This window comes from Lolium rigidum, chromosome 7, assembly GCF_022539505.1.
Source record: "Lolium rigidum isolate FL_2022 chromosome 7, APGP_CSIRO_Lrig_0.1, whole genome shotgun sequence".
Taxonomy (NCBI): Eukaryota; Viridiplantae; Streptophyta; class Magnoliopsida; order Poales; family Poaceae; genus Lolium; species Lolium rigidum.
The window spans coordinates 12138317-12157183 of NC_061514.1; the positions used below are offsets into that span (position 1 = coordinate 12138317).

Sequence of the window (18867 nt, forward strand, 5' to 3'; positions counted from 1 at the left end):
TGTTCTTTTGTGGTCCTTAAACATTTGGGTAATATCCAGCTTGTAGATATTGGATGTATAGAGCTCAAGATGTTCTTGGAACGTCCTTTAAGTTTGTTAGGTGGATTTAGGCATTTGGGAGAGAGGGAGTGACTAGTTTCAGGCACCAATGTGTCCAACAGAACCAGCAGAAGCATGCGTACTTTGGAAGGAGCCATCGACCGAACCAAGGCTGGTTTTGGCCATCAAAAGGAGACAAGGGAATTAAAGGAAACAGTCATGGAAATCGAAAATAGCTAACTAATTGTCTTCATTGTTACCTCTGTCGTCTGATGGATTAGGCATGATTAGGATCAGTGCGCAGCTTCCAGATAATCAAGAAAGTGATAGTGCCAACTTTCACGGCTTTCAGAGCCAGAAAAATCAAGCAGCCACTTAGGGAGAAAAATCAAGCAGCCACTTAGGGAGAGAGTTGGCAGTATTTCTGCTTCCTGGTATCTCCCGCGAAATCTCCTTCCTCCGAGGCGTCCGGAACCTTCACAGCACTTGGGCAGGCTATCAATTCTTGAGGAATTGCTGAACCGCCAAACTTTGCTTATACTTGTCCGAGTCAAAAAGTTCTAAACACGGATAAAGCCAGTACATGTACCTCCCTCGTTTCATCCCAAACTAGTCAGACAGCGAACCGAACACCAATAAGGGCAGACAAGAACAACCCAACAAACAAAGCTAACTGTACTTACTGCAAAGTTTAGCTGATCGACGCCGACGAACAGGAAGAATGGCCGGAGGAGGAGGAGACGACCTGAAGCTGCTGGGGCCGTGGGCGAGCCCCCACGTACTGCGCGTGCGTCTCGCCCTCGGCCTCAAGGGCGTGAGCTACCAGTATGTGGAGGAGCAAGACCTGAAAAAGGACAGCATCGAGCTGCTCCTCCAGAGCACGCGGCCGGTGCTGGTCCACGGCGGCGAGCCTGTCCGCGGGACGTCGTTGAACATGGTACAGTACGTCGACGAGGTCTTCGCCGGCGTCGGCCCTTCCCTCCTCCCCGACGACCCCTCCAAGCGCGCCGTCGCTCGCTACTTGGCGGACTTCATCGATGACACGGTATTGAATTTGTTTCCCTGATAATCGACGTTTTCATTATTACCATAGTTGATATATATTCAGCCGATACAACCGCAAAAGATAGTTTCTGATCGTGCAGCCCGTGCAACTGTTTCAGTTCATCAAGGCGAAGCACACGGCATCATGGGGCAAAACGGACGGCGAGCGAGCGGAGGGGAAGAAGCAGGCGGCCGCCGCGGTGGAGACGCTAGAGGCAGCTCTGAGCGAGTGCTCGAAGCCCTTTTTCGGCGGCGACACAGCCGGATATGTGGACGTCGTGCTCGGCAGCCTTCTCGCCTGGGTGCGCGCCACCGATGCCACGCATGGCGTCAAGACTTTCGACCCCGCCACCGCGCCGCTCCTGGCCGAGTGGACGAAGCACTTCGGTGCGCTGACAGCGGTTGATGAGGTCATGCCGGAGGACGCCAAGCTGGCCAAAATTTTCCCCACGGCGTCTCCTGCTCGCCGCCGCTCTGGTCGATGGTTCAATCATGTCGTTTCTGCGTTGTATTTGTATTTGTATTTGTATTTTTGCCGCTTGTTCGCAAATGGTGGTGTGCTATTTCACCTGGCTGGGTCGAGCCGGCGGCGGAGGAGATCCCCAGGGTCATATCCCTTGCGCTTTCCATGGCATTCGCAGGCTGGTTCATGGAGCGTTGCCGCATTGTCTTTGCTACGCTCATGAAGATCTTGACTTCCTGACCGGATTGATGTTTCTTCTTTATGATTTTACATTTTTTAAGCTAGCTGGCCTCGTTATTTTAATAATCTGAAATGCTTAAAAGTGCAGCCGCGCTGGTTCATTATATTGCAGTCGGAGGAGGCGATACACAGACTCGTCCACTGAACTTCGAGGATAGCTTCAACCGATAGATATGTAACAGATCTAAGCATACTCACAAGTGACACAAGGGTACGAGAAGTAAAAAAACACAGATATGAAAAAATGGTCCACCCTATTTTAACTATGAGAAACTTCTGTAGAACCTCTAGAGATTACAACGCACTCGAGCTCGTTACCAAAGCGGCAACAACAATAACCACGATAGTTAATATTACATCAAAGCTGAGGTATCATAGTTTTTATTCCCTTGGATAATCAACAAACTGTTATTAAACCATAGATTCAAACTACACGAAACTTGATAGACAAGCAGACATATGTGATTCCAACGTACTTACAAAAAATCAGCTCAACTGGATACTATTTGTCTGCTCAAACTGTGCTACCAAAACTGCTATGTGCTAAAACTGCATCTGTCTGAACTGACAAAACCGCTCTCAAAACTGATACTCCGCTGTTCCAATCTCAAACCATCTAACCACATCGATGTACTAAATATAAGGAACAAGCTCACCATGTTTGGAACCGATCCAAACACCAGCTTGAAGCAAGATGGACCGATCAAATCTTAGAAATCTAGATAGGAATCACATGTGTCCTCTCACCCTCTCACAACATTAACCACGTTCTAGGCTCGCTCTTTCTTATCTCAACAGTCACCATAGGTGGCTAGGGTTTTCTCCTTCTTACATCTCAAGGAGGCAGCCTAGTCATTGGATGCGAACTTCAATTAATGGCTGGACTTCTTGGGCTGATGTTACACTACCAACATACCTCCACGTGGAGGAGCATGGTCCAACAAACATTCCCTCCTGATATCATGGAGGTTCTCTGTTGTGGGTATACTTTATGGGTATATCAACAGCGTGATCTAGATCCGGCAAGGCCGGGTGGCCCATAGACGGTGATGGTGGCATGTGGCCCATCAGGTGGCCCAATTGCTGTAGATCAAGATGGATGAAGTCCAGCCCAGGTAACAAGAGCCGGATCTTAACCGCCCTATGAAGATAGTTGGATCTGTGAAGGCCCATGAAGTATCCGGATCCAATACGACGCATAAGGAAAGGTGGATCCTTGACGTGCACGGCAATGTAATATTCCGTAGTTAGGCATCTTGTATTCCGGCTAGGACTCTCCGTGTAAATCCTAGATCCGAGCGCCTTTATAAGCCGGATCCTGGGAGCCCTAGAGGCACAACCACAACTCATTGTAACAACGCGAAAACGCCCAGATTATTTCAGACAAGCAGCAGTAGGTCCTGTCATCGTGCAGGTGTTCCGAAGCTGGTAACTCGCGTACCACCGTCCCGAGGACACTCCGCCCAATGACCCCTACTTCTTCTCCCCCTCGTGAGGATCCCTCCTCCGAGGTACCACGAATAGGCAACAACATTCTCAACCTATAATTCACCATAATCACACATAGCTTGGAGAAAGTGGGTCACCTTGGCTTAGTCGTCCTCTTTTGGGCATGATAACATCACAATATACATTGTTCACGCTCACTGTATAATTCACTGTCGACACACATGGCTTGATCCTTTAAATCCATTGCTAATGGAAACCCATTCTCCTCATCATATCTTCCAAAAAGTGCCCCTCTACTCTCTCTTACGCCTTACTAATTTCCAGCTTCACCGTTGTAAAACCTTTCTTTCTCGTCCCCTTATTTAGCATAAATTGTGTGCACTCATATGCTAGCAGGATTTTATCCGTGATTAGCCTTCCGGGACAAAGGATTTAGCGCTATAATATTTGGTAATATCATCTTAAGATGATCGGCCAACACTTCGAATATTTACTTGTAAATCACATTACATAGACTGATCAGCCTCTGGTCCTTCATACTCATTGCCTCGGGTCCTCCATACTCATTAGGTTTGTAACCTTTGGAATTAGCATGATAGAAGTATCATTCCACACCAATAGCATGTCACCACCATTCAACACTTGCAACACTGCGGTGACCCAGCATACCACTGCATGTTGTAGTATACAAGTCGTTGATATGATCTTTGTGAAGGGGCTTCCTCACAAATTGCCATATCCCTCAGAGTGGTACAACAGAAACATTGCAGGTCATAACACTCCATACTTTATTACAAACATTGTCTTACAAGTTGGTATCCTCACAGGTCCTATGAGAACACCCTAAGAGACTACTAAAGTACCATTACAAATTATACTAAAGATGAAAAGAGCTCAACAACTTATTTAGGTAAGTTCTACGTTGCTCGGCTCTATGATACTAAGGTATGTCACTACTCCTCCACCTCCGTGTCATCCGGTCCGTAGACTATCCCATAGTCTACGCCTTCCACTCCGCCGGTAAGATCGAGTTCTTCGTAGACCAGCTCGTAGCTTCCTTCCGGTGCCCCATCGTTGATAGCCTCCACTTCGGGATCACGAGTCTAGCAAGGGTGTCGAAAGAAAGTGAGTACGAGAGGTACTCAGCAAGTTCTAAAAGAATAAAAGGTGTTTGATGCACTAGCTACGACCATTGATCGGAAATCGCAGGTCAATGCATGTTTTGAAAACATTTCTTCAAAAGGTTGCTTTTATTATGAAAACTATGCCCGTCGATCTTCACGGAGTTGACCGAACTTCGTGGAGTTCCTTTCCTGCCGCGTTCGCAGCTTCCTTCCCGGAACAAGGAGTGACGACCACAATTTAATACACTCTGCAGAGGTGCGTTACTTTTCCCACAAGAGATCTCACCCTTTTTGCCATCCGCGAGGACTTGCCCCCGTTCACACTTCCTTTGGTGTGAGGCCAGGTATAAAGATCCAAGCCCACACCGCCTTCTCCGCGACCGCAAACCCACCCTTTTGTCCACCCGCACACCTCCAGTAGACTTCCCCGATAATACGGCTTTACTCATGGTGTACTTTGGACAATCCTTCATAGATCGTAGAGCCATCATCACTAATGGATGGGGATTTAAAAGGCTATCCCAACCTACGGCAGTGCCTCCAGCGACCCCGCCGGCTCTACCAATCCGTTGGCGTGCGTGAAGGGAAAAGATACGACCGGCTTCCCAGAGCCATTATAGATCTCATGGTCAACGCGATTTGTACGGCGCTAGAATCAACCGGACGGCATTGGTAATTTAATCCTAGGGTGATATAACCCATTGCAATGGAACCTCCACCATATCAACACATACCATGGTTCCATTGCCGACCACATAGTCATATTCATAGTTGGAAATTAACATTTCATTTGCGATGCGGGAATGATAAGTATATAGCTTTGCATTAAAAGTAGTAAAAATAATCAAGTTGACATGAGCAAGGGTGAACTTGCCTGTGGACTGCGAGATAGTGCAGTTCAATGCAGTTGATGGAACCTGGACCTCGGGTTACGTAAGAAGCATCATTGTCCGGTAAGGACAATGTTATAAAAATCCAAATAATGCAATCATGGATGTATTTTTTTATGTTGAATCCCTTTACCCCATTGAGTTATTACAATTTAGGGTTGTATTTAAGATTTATGTCTTTGACGGTAATTTACAATTGATTTAAAAGTATTAATCATTGTAATTCACACAAAGTACAACAATCCAAAGTAACATGATTTTACTTGGTAATTACCTTAGTCATTCCAAAATAATTTGAAATTATAAAGTTACCTCTATAGTTTTTGGAATAAAAGGGAATATAGTAGTTTTCTGGAAAAATTCTCTTGTTCAAAAGAAATGACTTGGAATAATAGAATCTCATTTTGAAATGTTCGAAAATAAGTTTTTGAACTTATTTGAGATTTTTCCTTGAATTTTAAATACAAGGAAATAATAATTGAAAATTCCAAGTGATTATTTAAATTCGAAAATTCATAAATTTGAATTTGTTTCATAAATTCCATTTCATATTTTATTCTGGTTAAGATTTATTTTTCATTCATAAATCCAATTTTTATTGGATTTTTAGAGTTGTTTATGATTTATTAAAATTTGGTAAAGTTTTGATCTTTTATTAATTAGAAAAAGACCAAATTACCCCTTGGACTCATATTGGGCCCAGCCCAATAGACTAACCCAGGGACGGCCCAAATAGGCTGGCCCCCTTTTGGGTTTGGTGGCGCCGAAGCGGCCCACCACTCTCACTCTCACTCGGCCCTCTTCTCACTCGTCTAACCCTAATCTCCGGCGACCCCGAGGCGATGGCGTCGCCGCCATGGCCGCCGCCCACGCTCCGGCCATCACCGGCCTCCTCCGCCGTGGTCACCTACCGATCTAGAACCGCCTCGAGCGGATCTATCGATCCGTCCGAGCCGTTTCTCTCCTCTCGTCCTCTCCCGGCGAATCGCCTCGGTCCGGATCTCCGGAGAATCGCCATGGGCGATCCGGGTGATTCTCCGACGAGCTCTCGCCCTCGTCGTCGACGTGTGCGCCTCCGAGACCGACCTCGGCGCGGGTGCTGCTTGCAGCGCCGTGCCGTCGTCTCCATGCTTCGTGCTGCTGTGGTGGTGTTCGTCGGCGTAACGCCGGCGACTTCCCGGCTTTGCAGCTGCTATGGCCGCGCGGGCACTGCCTCGCCATGCCATAGCTTCTGCCTCCGAGCGCGGGTAAGGTCCTCTCGCTCCTCCTCCTTCTCTTCTGTGCGCCTCCCTTGCCACTGTTCTTCTTCCTCCTCATGATCTGTTGCTCTTTGTGGTCTTGTGATCATCTAGAGTCATACTCTTGCTCTGCGCAATCTTCATCGTGCTTCGGTTCTACTGCAAGCCCATGGTCAGATTACCAGTTGCTGGTACTGGCACATGTCGATTTGCTTGCTATCTATGCTGTGCTTACTTCTCTGCTGCTCCTAGCATGCTCTGTACTTGCCATGCTCTACTGTGCTTGCTCAAAAGCTATCTATTCCATGCTATGCTTGGTTATGACTTGCTTATGCTTACTCGGACTATCATGCTTGCTTGTCTAGGTGTACTTGTGATGCATCCGTGACACTTGTGTGTGTGCCGAGGTGCTCGTGATATGATTCGGTACTAATTCCGCAACCTAATGATCCATTGGATCATTTCTTGCTTGTTGGCAAAACTCTCTGTGTAGCTTGGCTTGCTATGATTGATCAATTTGATCAATTGTTTGTCGATGATTGCTTACCTGGCTAACACCGTGGTTATATGGTTCACTTATTTGGTGATGCCGATGCTCAAGCATCACTGTGCTGTTGCTTACTTGCTCTAGTGGCTATGAATTAAGTTGTATTGCTTAACAGTATGCTGTTGTCATGCTTAGCATGGATCTGTGATAAATTCATGCTTAGATTACTTAATTATGATGAACTGCTTATGCAAGTGATGATTTAAATGTCTTGCTTGTATATGAGTTTGCTGTTCATGATTCTTTTACAAGCAATTAACTCTGAATCCATTTCTGGATAGTGATGTGGTCTATTTGGCTTGCTCTTATTTGGTGCTAAGTGTGATGTGACCTCAGTAGCCTTGCTACTGACTGGTTGCTCACCTAGTGGTTGGATCTTGTTGGCTACTCAACTTTGCTTGCATATTAGGGGATCATAGTAAGTATGAATGCCAATATGCTTGCCCGTGAAGAAATCTAGGGTTTCGATGGTTGCTTGCTTAGGATCTTCGTGTAGTCTTAGCTGCTAATCTATGCTATCTACTGGTGCTATCTCGTGCATGTGATCTTGTTAGTGTGCATCCGTGCATGCTTGTCTAGCTTCGTGCACTCGATTTGTATCTCGGATGGTTTCTGTCTTAGTGGCTTTTGACTAGCGGTAATCCTTGGTGAAAACCAAGTGATGATTTACCCATATGAGCATCTCGCTCATCCCATGCTTATGCATATGATGGATTAGATCCATTGGATCTCTTCCGGGAACTAGGTATACCTTGGTCCAGCTCCTAGAAAGTAATGCTTTGTTGAGGCAGACTTGGGTTTGTGCACAGCCCTTCACCTCCGGAGCTTGGATGATCTTCTAGGTCACCATGATCTCTCGGTGGCTTGAGGAGTTGTGTGCTGGTTCTGTTCTTGCTCAAGAACGGATGAACTATGCTTGTTTTTGCTTCACCCTTACCTGGTGATCTTATCTGGTCGACTGTGCACTGGTTCTAGGGTTTATGTGCTATTTATATGGTCTCTACTTCTTCCCTGGCCATGACACACAAGCCTGGTCACTTTATGACTCACCCCTTGCATTGCCTTGCTGTTGCTGCCCAGACACACTTGAGCTGTGTGCTCTCATATGCTGAAACTTGAGCCCCCGCAGCTGCTCAGTTTTGGTCTGCTGCTGATCCTATCTTGTGCTGTCCCTGGTTTTGGACAAGCACAAGTGTGCTGTGACTTGGTTCTGTCCAAACTGAAGATTGTGTCACTTGCTAACTGTCTAAACTGAATCTTGAGCTAACACTTATATTTTGGCTAGTGTTTGTGATCTGTTTTGCAGGTTTTGATGTTGAATATGACCAGAATATGTTCTTCAAGCATTTAGTTTAGGTTTTAGTTATAGGAGCAAATTGTAATCTTTATTTTCATTTCTGTTTATTATTTATCAATTCTTGTATCAAGAATATTGTAAAGACTTTGTAATCTGTGTTGATATCAATAAAGCTCAAGTTTTTGTTCATGAGCTTTTGATTTATGTAGTGTTTAAATTCTGAATTAAATATTGTATTTAATATCCAGTTTGAAATTCAAAGTCATTTGAATTTATAAATTGTGTTTGAATTATGAGTTCTATTTTATATTGTTCAATGCTTATTGTTAAATGTATTAACACTTGTCAAATGAAATCAATTCCCCAAATCAACAAGATACAAAAGAGATCATGTCGAAATTTCCCTAACTCACATTGCCTAACCCTAAGTGCAAGATGAGAGAGAATCTCGATCCCTCTTAGGTTTAGTTGCAATAAGGCGCGAAAATTTCCCCCGTTTTGCGATGAAATGCACATCCCATTTCTAAATCTACCCTTCGTTGTTCCTAGGTTCCGGGTTATTACGACCTCTCCCCCTTAACGAAACTTCGTCCCGAAGTTAAGATTGGTACTTGAACATCTCGGGGTAAGACTTCCTGAGTTCTTCTTCTGTCTCCCAAGTAGCTTCTCGCTCAGGATGATGTTGCCATTGCACTTTGCAGTATTTGATTGCCCTGTTTCTTAACTTCTTCCATTGTACTTCTAAGATCTTTTCAGGCCTTTCCACATAAGTTAGGTCAGATTGCAATTCTATTTCTTCATATGTGATAGGATCATCCGGTGCCTTCAAACATTTTCTGAGTTGTGAAACATGAAATACATTATGAACTTGACTTAGTTGTGCCGGTAATTCCAACTCAAAGGATGTTCCTCGATTCTGACTGAGTATCTTAAATGGTCCAATATATCGAGGACTTAACTTTCCTTTCACTCCGAACCTCTTAAGTCCTTTCATTGGGCTAACCTTTAAATAAACCATGTCTCCCACTTTCGGTTCCCAATCTCTTCTCTTTAAGTCGGCGTAACTCTTCTGACGACTCGAGCTATCTTGAGTCTATCCCGGATCACCTCGATGACGTCTTGTCTTTCTTTGATGTAATCCGGTGTAAATTCCTTGTTTTCTCCGGTTTCAAACCAACAAATTGGTGATCTACACTTCCTTCCGTACAATGCTTCGTACGGTGCCATCCGAATGCTACTCGATAACTATTGTTATATGAGAACTCCGCTAAAGGTAAATGATCCTCCCATGAGCCTCCAAAGTTCGAGCACAAGCTCTAAGCATGTCCTCAAGTATCCGATTGGTTCTTTCGGTTTGTCCTCCGGTTTGTGGATGATATCTCTGTACTGAAATCCAACTTGGATCCCAAAGATTCTTGTAGTTGTTTCCGGAATGCTGATGTGAAAATCGAACCTCTATCCGAGACTATCTTCTTTGGTACTCCATGTTTACTCACAATTTCCTTCACATAAATATCCACAAGCTTTTCTACGAGTATCTTTTGTGTTTACGGCTATGAAATGAGCGCTCTTGGTAAGTCTATCCACTATTACCCATATCATATCCTTCCTCTTATTAGTCATTGGTAAACCAGTGACAAAATCCATTCCGATTTCATCCCATTTCCATTCCGGTATCTCTAGTGGTTTGAGTAATCCCGCGAGGACTACGATGTTCCGCCTTCACTCGTTGACATGTATGACATTCCGAGACATATTGTGCTATTCCTCTTTTCATGTTGTTCCACCGAACATCTCCTTCAAATCCATATACATCTTGGTACTTCCTGGATGTATGGAATAAGGGGTTTCATGTGCTTCTTTTAATATGATTGACTTCACTTGGATCATCCGGTACACTGGATCCTTTTACGGAAATATAATGAATCAAAATCCCCTAGATGGAATTCCGATGGTCTTCCTTCGCCAATCCTCTTGATTTCCTCTTGAATGAACAAATCATCCGCTTGCTTTCGGATAATCTCATATTTCAAATCTGAGTACATCTCATCCATAATCCTCATGGTTGCTATACTTCCTTTGGCATCACCTTGAATAAACAAGATCCGAGCATCTTCTAACTCCTTCCGAAGTTCCTTTGGAATCTCCCATTCCGTAGGTTGATTCTCCGTACTTTTTCGCTTAAGGCATACGCTACTACATTAGCCTTGCACGGGGTATAGTTGATCTTAAGGTCGTAATCCTTAATCAACTCCAACCATCTCTTCGTCTCATGTTTAATTCTTTACGGGTGAAGAAATACTTCAAACTTTTGTGATCGAGTGTATAACTCACATTTAGATCCATATAGAAATTGTCTCCAACTCTTCAAAGCATACACCACCGCCGCTAACTCGAGATCATGTCTTGGGTAGTTGTGTTCATGTGGTTTCAAGCTGTCTTGATCCATAAGCTATTACCTTCCGATCTTGCATTAGAACACATCCAAGTCCATTCTTGGAAGCATCACAATACAACTGTGTAATCCTTTCTCGGTTCGAGAGCCTGCTAACACGAGTGCTGTGGTTAACTTATCTTTGAGTGTTTGGAAGCTGGCTTCACACTCATCTGTCCACACAAATGGAGTATTTTTCTTGAGTAACTTGGTCATTGGTCCTGCAATCTTCGAAAATCCCTCTATGAATCTCCGATAATAGCCTGCCATACCAAGAAATCCTCGTATCTCCTTAGCATTTTTAGGTGATTTCCATTCCAATACGGACTGAACCTTACTTGGATTCACCGCTATGCCTTCTTTGGTTATGACATGTCCAAGAAATTCAACACTATCTAACCAAAATTTGCACTTGCTGAACTTCGCATATAGCTGATGTTCTCTCAAAGTTTGCGAGAACTATCTTCAAATGCTTGGCATGTTCTTCTTTATCTTTGGAATAGATTAGAATATCATCTATGAACACTATCACAAACTTGTCCAAGTACTTCATGAATATCTTGTTCATCAAATTCATGAAAATTGCTGGTGCATTTGTTAGTCCAAATGGTACAACCAAGTATTCATGGTGTCCATACCTTGATACGAATCTTGTTTTTGGTACATCTTCCTTCTTGATCTTGATTTGATGGTATCCCGACCTTAAATCTATCTTCGAGAAGACTCCTGCTCCTTGAACTTGATCAAAAAGATCTTGAATTCTAGGTAAAGGATACTTGTTCTTGATCGTTACATTGTTCAAATTTCTATAATCTCCACACATTCTCTTTCCTCCATCTCTTTTATCCACAAAAATAAGCTGGTGTACCCCATGGTGACACACTTTCTTGAATAAATCCCTTACGTTCCAGTTCATCTATACGAGCTTTCAGTTCCACTAACTCCTTTGGCCCCATCTTATATGGTGGTTGTGCTATTGGTGCTTGTGCCTGGAATCGAGTCGATTGTGAATTCTATCTCTCTATCGGGTGGCATTCCGGTAGTTCCTTAGGAAATACATCCTTAAATTCATTCACTACGGGAATATCTTCAATTCTCACTTCCTTCGAGTCTGTTGAGTTCCAATCCAATCTCTAATTCACTGTACTTATCTCCTTGGAACACAATTCTACCTCCGATGGAGTCGCGAAGTGATCTTGTTTTGTCTCCACGAGTTAATCACCGCTCCATTTTCGGTCAACCAATCCATCCCTAAGATGACTGATATGTCCTTCATGGGTATGATTAATAGGTCCGCGAAATACACACGAGTCACATATGGTTAGGACTTGTGCTTCTTTCACGTGGGTCACTAAGATCGTTCCCCCCGCGGATAGGACAGTTATAGGGGTTTCTAACTTAGAACATCTAAGCCCGAATTTTTCCACAAACTCCAATGCAAGAAATGATGTGGTTGCTCCGATATCAAATAATACTTTGCCGGGATGAGTAAGAATGCTTAGCGTACCTAAAAGCTGTTTGATCCGATTCTTCCGCTTGTTCCAAAGATGTGCAATTCAGCTTTCCATAAGGCTTTCCCCTCTTATTGTTGTTGTTGTTGTAGTTGCGGTTGTTGTTATTGTTGTTGTTATTGTTGTTGTTGCCACCTCGTCCTCCAGAGCTCTGTCCACTCCAAGACGACTTGTTTGGACACTCCGGCTTAATGTGTCCTTCCTTCCCACAACCATAGCAAATGATTACGGGTTTTCGACAATCCTTCACGCAAATGACCCTTTAGGCCACAATTGTTGCAGATGATTTGACTGATTGGATTCTGACTCTGACCTCCTCGGTTGTATTGATTACCGGTAGTAGGTCTGTATCGAGGTTTGAAACTTCGATCAGGTGTTGGTTTACTGATTGGGTACTTCCTTGGTTCTATACGAGCCCTCTTCCTCCTGTCCTCCTGGACTTGCCTGTAGTCATCCTCGAAAGTGATTGCCGAGTCAATCAGTTCCTGGAATTCGGCGAGTTCTTGCCAACCTCAGTTGCATCTTCATGTATGGATTCATGCCTTTCATGAACCGCTTCTTCCGCTTTTCCTCTGTATCTACATCTTCAGGTGCATATCCGGATAACCTATTGAAATCCCGAACATCTTGCATGATTGGTGCGGTATTCAGTCTCGATTCTTCAAACTCCCTCTTCTTCGGCTCCACCACGCTGTCAGGAACATGAGCATCCCGAAACTTCTTCTTAAACTCCTCCCGGGTGAATACCTTATCCGGAGGGTGTCTTGCTACAAGGTTCTCCCACCATGATGCTTGCTGGTCACGACAACGGATAAGTGGTATATCCGATCTTCTCCTCATCGTTGCAACCAACGGTCTTCAATTTCCGTTCGGTATCCATAAGCCAATCTTCGAGCGTCCATTGGTTACGGAGCTGATGTGAATGGTAGTGGTCTTGCATTTTGGAAGTCCGATAGTGTTACTCCCTTGCCTTCATTACCCCTCTCATTGATGACATGGGTAAAGAAATCCTGCATATTCTTGCTCGACTTTCCTGGTAACGCCTTCTGTCTTCCTCCATTGACCTCATATACTTGTTGGAAGTCCGGGTGCAACATTGGGTGTGGTGGTGGTGGTGCGTTTTCTGCTCTAGCTGCTGCATCTTGCCTCCTCTTTTTCTCTTTCTTCCCGCTCTCTGCGAGCCTCTTCGGTTTCTACTAACGCCATTTCCCCCTAGTCCTCGTAACAAAGAGCGATTACTCATAATTACACCATGCGAATGTTTTACGAGCTCAACTCATTGCCCGATACTAGTCACACAATGAAATCAAGAAGCAAATCCAAAACAAACATTTATTATGTATATACACCGTATAATACATAACACACTCACAAACTTATATTACATGTGGTATATATAAACCACTTATTTGGCTCCAAGCCCAAGCCAACGGAAATTTAAAATACGTTCTATTACAATACCACCTAGATTACTTTATTCTTCCTTAAAGCTCTACTCCTCATCGTCTTCATTCGCCTCCGCGTACATCCCTGGGGTCCAACCAGTACAGCGACTAGTCTTCCGAACACCGTCCGGAACAAAGGTCCTTCCAGTAGGTATGTAATCTGAATCGGACGAAGTGCCGAGACAGAGATCTGTCATTCCAAAGTAACTAGATAAAGACTCATACATATCCCCGGTGGAATACGAGTGCCTCTTCTCCGAGTCATCCATGGAGGATTCCTATTCACTTGACCCCTCATCTTCTTCTTCTTCTTTTTCTTGGTTCCAGAACTCTCACCTACTTCGTCTTTGCGATGGTTTAGATATGCCCATCTCCAAATCTAACGAAATGGAATCCGTACCTTTCTCTTCCTGCTCGTAGTGTTGGTTAACATTTGGGTTAACCGCATCACTCTCATCTCCGGTATCACATGGAATTGGCTCCTCCTCATCACCGAAAGGTTCCCGAAACGCCAACCCGTCGAGTTTTCAATCGGTGACTCCGAGCAATTTATGTTCCATGAGTGGTCTCCCCCATATCCGGTATCATATGATGCTTGACACATGTGGATAGTGCGGAACAAAATTAGGTGTAAGTGGGTCTCTTGTAGGTAGATTTCTCTTGAACCACTGGTCACTCAAATCTACATCAGCTATGCTGGGTTAAAGAAAGGTGTAGTATGTTGTGGTTGTGCCCTCAAGTCATGCATCCGAGTTTGGACTTTATCGGGGTCCAGTGAACTCAGCTAGCATGTGGTCAATCTCACCTCTCATCTTCATGTGTAAAAGATACATCGTGGTCAATAAAGACTTACAGCTATCCATGTGCTTTGTCTTGCAGCTTCGGGACTTCGTGGGCTAACACCAAATGATTAAGAGTGGGATCCTCATCTTCCTCGGCATGAGGTATATGAGAAAACTCCGAACATAGGAGTTCTCTTCGACTTGTGCTTTGCCTTATCTCAAGGATTGCCTTGAATAGGCCCATATGGTAGGCTGTGGTGATAGTTTTGGCTTCTCCGTATGGCATTATACGACTCATCGGCAGTTTTCCGGTAGTTGGACCGATACTCTGCACTTGGCTAGGATTTCCCCATCATAGTAAGTATACTTGATAACAGGTATCCGTGGATCGCAATGAAGTTCCTTCGACATCCCACACGGGAGAGCTGTTATTGGTCCATCATAATCACCGAGCCAACCCTCAACTTTCCTCAAAGTCCTCTTGGGAAAAGTGTTCGCCATTATGGCTGTATACAAAAGCGAGAATATTAGTAGTGATAATGCATCATAATAGCTATAATAAAGAATTATCGCACTAAAATATATGGTTTTGCTATTCTCAAGTGAATAACCACCATATTTCTAGAGAATCCTTTACTATTTCTACTAGGCTCCTACGGGTTTCTTCCCTATACTAGGTTTTTCCAACCTAAGGTCGCAACATTTGCTCACGATACCAGCTGCGGTGACCCGACATACCACTTGCATGTTGTAGTATACAAGTCGTTGATATGATCTTTGTGAAGGGGCTTCCTCACAAATTGCCATATCCCTCGAGTGGTACAACGAAACATTGCAGGTCATAACACTCCATACTTTATTACAAACATTGTCTTACAAGTTGGTATCCTCACGAGTCCTATGAGAACACCCTAAGAGACTACTAAAGTACCATTACAAATTATACTAAAGATGAAAAGAGCTCAACAACTTATTTAGGTAAGTTCTACGTTGCTCGGCTCTATGATACTAAGGTATGTCACTACTCCTCCACCTCCAGTGTCATACGAGTCCGTAGACTATCCCATAGTCTACGCCTTCCACTCCGCCAGGTAAGATCGGGTTCTTCGTAGACCAGCTCGTAGCTTCCTTCACGGTGCCCCATCGTTGATAGCCTCCACTTCGGGATCACGGTCTAGCAAGGGTGTCGAAAGAAAGTGAGTACGAGAGGTACTCGGCAAGTTCTAAAAGAATAAAAGGTGTTTGATGCACTAGCTACGACCATTGATCGGAAATCGCGAGGTCAATGCATGTTTTGAAAACATTTCTTCAAAAGGTTGCTTTTATTATGAAAACTATGCCCGTCGGTCTTCACGGGTTGACCAGAACTTCGTGGAGTTCCTTTCTGCCGCGTTCGCAGTTCCCTTCCCGGAACAAGGAGTGACGGCCACAATTTAATACACTCGCGAGAGGTGCGTTACTTTTCCCACAAGAGATCTCACCCTTTTTGCCATCCGCGAGAGACTTGCCCCCGTTCACACTTCCTTTGGTGTGAGGCCGGGTATAAAGATCCAAGCCCACACCGCCTTCTCCGCGGCTGCAAACCCACCCTTTTGTCCACCCGCACACCTCCGGTAGACTTCCCCAGATAATACGGCTTTACTCATGGTGTACTTTGGACAATCCTTCATAGATCGTAGAGCCATCATCACTAATGGATGGGGATTTAAAAGGCTATCCCAACCTACGGCGGTGCCTCCGGCACCCCGCCGGCTCTACCAATCCGTTGGCGTGCGAAGGGAAAAGATACGGCTGGCTTCCCCGAGGCCATTATAGATCTCATGGTCAACGCGATTTGTACGGCGCTAGAATCATCTGGACGGCATTGGTAATTTAATCCTAGGGTGATATAACCCATTGCAATGGAACCTCCACCATATCAACACATACCATGGTTCCATTGCCGGCCACATAGTCATATTCATAGTTGGAAATTAACATTTCATTTGCGATGCGGGAATGATAAGTATATAGCTTTGCATTAAAAGTAGTAAAAATAATCAAGTTGACATGAGCAAGGGTGAACTTGCACGTGGAGCTGCGAGATAGTGCGGTTCAATGCGGTTGATGGAACCTGGACCTCGGGTTACGTAAGAAGCATCATTGTCCGGTAAGGACAATGTTATAAAAATCCAAATAATGCAATCATGGATGTATTTTTTTATGTTGAATCCCTTTACCCCATTGAGTTATTACAATTTAGGGTTGTATTTAAGATTTATGTCTTTGACGGTAATTTACAATTGATTTAAAAGTATTAATCATTGTAATTCACACAAAGTACAACAATCCAAAGTAACATGATTTTACTTGGTAATTACCTTAGTCATTCCAAAATAATTTGAAATTATAAAGTTACCTCTATAGTTTTTGGAATAAAAGGGAATATAGTAGTTTTTTGGAAAAATTCTCTTGTTCAAAAGAAATGACTTGGAATAATAGAATCTCATTTTGAAATGTTCGAAAATAAGTTTTTGAACTTATTTGAGATTTTTCCTTGAATTTTAAATACAAGGAAATAATAATTGAAAATTCCAAGTGATTATTTAAATTCGAAAATTCATAAATTTGAATTTGTTTCATAAATTCCATTTCATATTTTATTCTGGTTAAGATTTATTTTTCATTCATAAATCCAATTTTTATTGGATTTTTAGAGTTGTTTATGATTTATTAAAATTTGGTAAAGTTTTGATCTTTTATTAATTAGAAAAAGACCAAATTACCCCTTGGACTCATATTGGGCCCAGCCCAATAGACTAACCAGGGACGGCCCAAATAGGGCTGGCCCCCTTTTGGGTTTGGTGGCGCCGAAGCGGCCCACCACTCTCACTCTCACTCGGCCCTCTTCTCACTCGTCTAACCCTAATCTCACGGCGACCACGAGGCGATGGCGTCGCCGCCATGGCCGCCGCCACTGCTCCGGCCATCACCGGCCTCCTCCGCCGTGGTCACCTACCGATCTAGAACCGCCTCGAGCAGATCTATCGATCCGTCCGAGCCGTTTCTCTCCTCTCGTCCTCTCTCGGCGAATCGCCTCGGTGCGGATCTCTCGGAGAATCGCCATGGGCGATCACGGTGATTCTCCGACGAGCTCTCGCCCTCGTCGTCGACGTGTGCGCCTCCGAGACCGACCTGGCGCGGGTCGCTTGCGCCGCGCTGTGCCGTCGTCTCCATGCTTCGTGCTGCTGTGGTGGTGTTCGTCGGCGTAACGCCGGCGACTTCCACGGCTTTGCGGCTGCTATGGCCGCGCGGGCACTCGCCTCGCCATGCCATAGCTTACGCCTCCGAGCGCGGGTAAGGTCCTCTGCTCCTCCTCCTTCTCTTACGTGCGCCTCCCTTGCCATTGTTCTTCTTCCTCCTCATGATCTGTTGCTCTTTGTGGTCTTGTGATCATCTAGAGTCATACTACTCTGTTGCGCAATCTTACGTAGCTTCGGTTTCTTGCAAGCCCATGGTCGGATTACCGATTCTTTGGTATCGGCACATGTCGATTTGCTTGCTATCTATGCTTGTGCTTACTTCTCTGCTTGCTCCTAGCATGCTTCTGTACTTGCCATGCTCTCTCGTGCTTGCTCAAAAGCTATCTATTCCATGCTATGCTTGGTTATGACTTGCTTATGCTTCCTGGACTATCATGCTTGCTTGTCTAGGTGTACTTGTGATGCATACTGTGACACTTGTGTGTGTGCCGGAGGTGCACTGTGATATGATTCGAGTACTAATTACGCAACCTAATGATCCATTGGATCATTTCTTGCTTGTTGGCAAAACTCTCTGTGTAGCTTGGCTTGCTATGATTGATCAATTTGATCAATTGTTTGTCGATGATTAACTTCTTGGCTAACTATCGTGGTTATATGGTTCACTTATTTGGTGATGTCGATGCTCAAGCATCAACGTGTTTGTTAACTTACTTGCTCTAGTGGCTATGAATTAAGTTGTATTGCTTAACGGTATCTTGTTGTCATGCTTAGCATGGATCCGTGATAAATTCATGCTTAGATTACTTAATTATGATGAGCTTGCTTATGCGGTGATGATTTAAATGTCTTGCTTGTATATGAGTTTCTTTGTTCATGATTCTTTTACAAGCAATTAAACTACTGAATCCATTTACCGGATAGTGATGTGGTCTATTTGGCTTGCTCTTATTTGGTGCTAAGTGTGATGTGACCTCGGTAGCCTTGCTACTGGTCGGTTGCTCACCTAGTGGTTGGATCTTGTTGGCTACTCAACTTTGCTTGCATATTAGGGGATCATAGTAAGTATGAATGCCAATATGCTTGCACTGTGAAGAAATCTAGGGTTTCGATGGTTGCTTG

The 18867-nt window shown here is 44.3% G+C and overlaps 1 pseudogene; it reads left to right on the forward strand.

Annotated features, from left to right (window-relative positions):
• The first annotated feature begins 716 nt into the window (after positions 1 to 716).
• On the forward strand, positions 717 to 1857 carry LOC124670894 (annotated as a pseudogene).
• The last annotated feature ends 17010 nt before the right edge of the window (positions 1858 to 18867 follow it).